Source organism: Dromiciops gliroides, chromosome 2, assembly GCF_019393635.1.
Source record: "Dromiciops gliroides isolate mDroGli1 chromosome 2, mDroGli1.pri, whole genome shotgun sequence".
NCBI lineage: Eukaryota > Metazoa > Chordata > Mammalia > Microbiotheria > Microbiotheriidae > Dromiciops > Dromiciops gliroides.
Genome location: NC_057862.1, coordinates 573,811,575 through 573,815,718, shown reverse-complemented (window position 1 = coordinate 573,815,718; position 4,144 = coordinate 573,811,575). Strand labels below are relative to the sequence as shown.

Below are 4,144 nucleotides of genomic sequence, written 5' to 3'. Positions count from 1 at the left end.
GTTTCACAACATGCAGTTTTGAATATTTTGTAGTGGCTGTTCTTTCAATTTATATAGTTGTTTCCATTGTGCATGTAGTGATATCTCTGACTTACTGTCTCAGAGCTATCTAACTATATCAGGTTCCCTGTCTCTTCTCTAATATCTTTGACTAAAATGACCACTGGTTTTGTTACCCCTGGTGTTAAGGTACCAGTTGGGGGGACTAGTGTCCCAGTTCCATTTCACCACTTGACATTTGATAAGTTTTTCCAATGTGATATTTACTTTGAAGATACCAAGAATAAAGCAAAAAACATAACCCCCACATTTTGTTGGCACCCTATCCCTGATGCCACCTTGTTGTTGTTTGTCCTTCATTCTTGAAAGGGAACATGACATTGGGGAGGTGATGTCATTACTTGTATTAAGTATTCTATTAAATTGAATATAATTCTCTTATAACACAATGGGCCCTTGAGCAATTTTACTTTGGAATTTCCTTTTTTTAAAGTTGAGTATTAAGATATTAATTTGGTGTTCTGTTTCATTATATTTTTAGGGTAATCCTCTATTTTCTTTGTGTTCTCAGTTTTGTTAGCAATTAACTTTATAGTAGTTTCTCAATTTTTTTTAAATTTTTCTGGATTTGTTGTGATTTTTTGTTTTGTTGATTTGATTCTCTACACTCTTTTTAATCAAGTTGGCTAAAAGTTTATCAATTTTGTTAGATTTTTCAAAAACCCAACATTTGCCTTTTGTCAGTTCTTTAGTCTTTTTGGTTTCTAATTTATTAATTTCTTTTCTAATATTTAAGATGTCCTCTTCTTGCCTATTTTGGGTTGAAAATTGTCTTTCTAATTTTTTACTCTATATTCAGTTCATTAATTATTTTTCTATTGTATTAATGTATGTCTTATGTATATAATTTTCCTTTGAGAACTTTTTTAAATTGCAAACCAGGTATGTTATCTCATTATTGTCTTTAAAATTAGAATTAATTGTTTCTATTATTTGTTGTTTTATTGACTTTAATATTTCATTGTTTCCTTGTGATGAACTATATTTTAAGATTTTCCTGAAATCCAAGGCGGAAACATAGTAAGATACATCTCTAAAATATTTTATGTAGCTGAGTTAACATTTAATTCATAAAATGAGCTGAAAAAAAACCTGGGTCAAGATAAAAGAAAATAGATACATATATATTTAGAGAAACTTCCTAAATGTAAAGCTATATCTACAGTATTATCTCTTACTTTTAATTTAATTCAACTAACAAAAAATATTTTCTCTCCCTATTACTACTCCCTTCAATTCGGTGCTTCCTTGAAGATCTGAATAAGGTAAATCCATTTTCCTTTAAAGAAGTTCAGAAAACCAAAATCTCTGGCCTATCTAAAGAGGAGGCAACTAAAATTAGAATTTATGCTAAGGAATCTACAAGACATACATTACAACTTGAAAATAATTCCCTGACTTCTAATCCTGTAGGATATGGTCTAGACTATGAGGAACCTTTTTTTTTTTTTAAACAAGATGCAACTGGTGCTGAAGACTTGTTGGATGAAGATGATGACTGGACTGGGACTTAACAGCCATGTGCTATGGAACAAACTCATGCTTCCAGAGTTGCTACTAGCACATCACCATTTAGTGCATGTTTCCTTTTTTTTCTAATCCATCTGAACTGGCAGGCATTGAATCTTTTGCTATGTGGACCTTAAATAATAGTGACCCATGTATTTCTCCTACAACTCAAACAAACAACACAATTTCCTGCTTAGGAGGAATCCTTAGGATGCATGCATTTTTTGCCACTACAGATAAGCTATAAAGAACTTAAAGAAGAAAATTTCAAGCTAAGAAAAAAAAATTAATGACAGTCAAAACTTCTCTGAATTTCAAACAGAAAAATTGAGAATACTTGAATGGAAATTAGAAGCACAAATGATAAAAGAAGAAAGCAATTGTCATGACCTTACATTGGTGGTACAAGCAGGACAGAATCTCTAGTTGATGACTAAGCATGCTATGAAGACAGAAAATCAAGTCACAAAATTGAAGCAGGACTAACACACTATTAGTGGAGGTGTTAATAGATCTAACCATTCTAGAGAACAATTTGGAACTATGGCAAAGGGCTTTGATCCAGCAATACCACTGCTAAGTCTGTATCCCAGGGAGATTTAAGAAAAAAAGGGGGGGACGAGGACCTATTTGTGCAAAAATCTTTATAGTAGCTCTTTTTGTGGTGGTTAAGAATTGGAAATTGTGGGAATGACCATTAATTTGGGAATGGCCAAACAAGCTGTAGTATATGATTATGATGGAATATTGTTGTGTTATATGAAATGACAAGAAGGATGATTTCAGAAAAATCTGGAAAGACTTACAGGAACTGAATCAGCAAAGTGAAGTGAGCAGAACCAATGAGAACATACACAGTAACAGCAATTGTATGATGAAGAACTGTGAATGACTTAGCTATTCTCAGCAATAAAATGATTCAAGACAATCCTGAAGGATTCATGATGAAACATGCTATCTGCCTCCAGGGAAATAATTAACATTGCCTTTATACAGACTGAAGCAAATGATTTTTCACTCTTTTTCCTTTCTTCCTTCCTTTCTATTTTTTTAATTTTGTTTGAGTTTTCTTGTATAAAATGACTAATAATAAATGTTTCACATGAATGTACATGTATAACCTATATCAGATAGCTTACTGACTTAGGAAAGGGGAAGAGAAGGGTGGGATAAAATTTGGAACTCAAAACTTTAAAAAATACAAATGTTAAAAATTGTTTTAACATGTAATTGAAGAAAAAAATAAAATATTGTTATTTTTTAAACTGAAGCAGGGAATACATATACTCCAGGCTCAGTTTACTAACTATAAGAGAGACAATGGAGCCTCTCAATCTAGTCAATGTGTTAATTTGACAGTGGTTAAACAAAACAGACATGTTGCCTTCCAAAATCTACAAGTTGTAATAAGCAGTGCAGAAAGTTCAATAAGGCATTTGATTTCTGGAGCTAAAACATTGAAATTTGTTTGTGAAATCTTTAAATCCACAGAATTTCTGAAATTAAAGAAGAGATTTGACAAATCGCTGAAATTTCTTCCAGTCTAAAGCTCTGCTTAAATGCTAAAATCACTCCTTATTTTACTTGGAAGAATGCAGTTGCATCCTTAAATATTCAATCATCTTCTTTAATACTCATCATGAAATACTAATTTCATGACCTAAAACATAATTATTATCTTTAAAATTCAGATAGCAACTGTTGGACTTGAGGTGTATCTACAGCTTATATTAACTCTTTTAGGTGAACTGTCATAGTTCAAAAAGACACTTTTAGCAATAGTTGAAAAAGAAAAGGGAAGATTTATCTGTTTTAAAGGAATTTTCTAAACATGGAAATGAGTTCTTGAATAAGCACTGATTTTTACTGTCCATTATAGTATTTTCTAGATATTCATTGCAACATTAGTCAAACTTGAGTGTCCTTTATTAACACTCCTTTAAAGAAAAAAAGGAATAAAAATTATAACACAAAATGCACATGATAAAGACTACTGACTTTTCTCTAAGGAATCTTTGCCTCTTAAATATCTCTAAATATTCCTAAAGATTTGAAGGTTCATACTTGTGTTTTCAAGAAATATTGTTTTACATGCATGTGTGTATATATATATGTGTGTATATATGTATGTGTGTGTATGTATATATACATATACACACACATGTATGCATATGGGGCAGCTAGGCAGTACTGTGGATAGAGCACTAGGCTGAGAGCCTGAAAGACTCATCTTCCTGAGTTCAAATCTGACCTCAGACACTTACTAGCTGTATGAACATACTGCTTCCATAATTTGTGTCATCTTTCTTGACTGCCACTGAAATTCTTTTTTTTTTTTTTTTGGTGAGGCAATAGGGGTTAAGTGACTTGCCTAAGGTCACACATCTAGTAAGTGTTAAGTGTCTGAGGTCAGATTTGAATTCAGGTCCTCCTTACTTCAGGGCCAGTGCTCTATCCGCTGTGCCACCTAGCTGCCCCACACTGAAATTCTTAAAAGGGAGCTTGATGTAATAGAAAGATCCTTGAATTGAAGCCAAAAAAATTGGGTTTCAGTATCATGTTTCTTTCTTAATAG

General features: G+C 32.2%; 1 pseudogene; it reads left to right on the top strand.

Annotated features, from left to right (window-relative positions):
• The first annotated feature begins 1,307 nt into the window (after positions 1-1,307).
• On the top strand, positions 1,308-3,116 carry LOC122739318 (annotated as a pseudogene).
• The last annotated feature ends 1,028 nt before the right edge of the window (positions 3,117-4,144 follow it).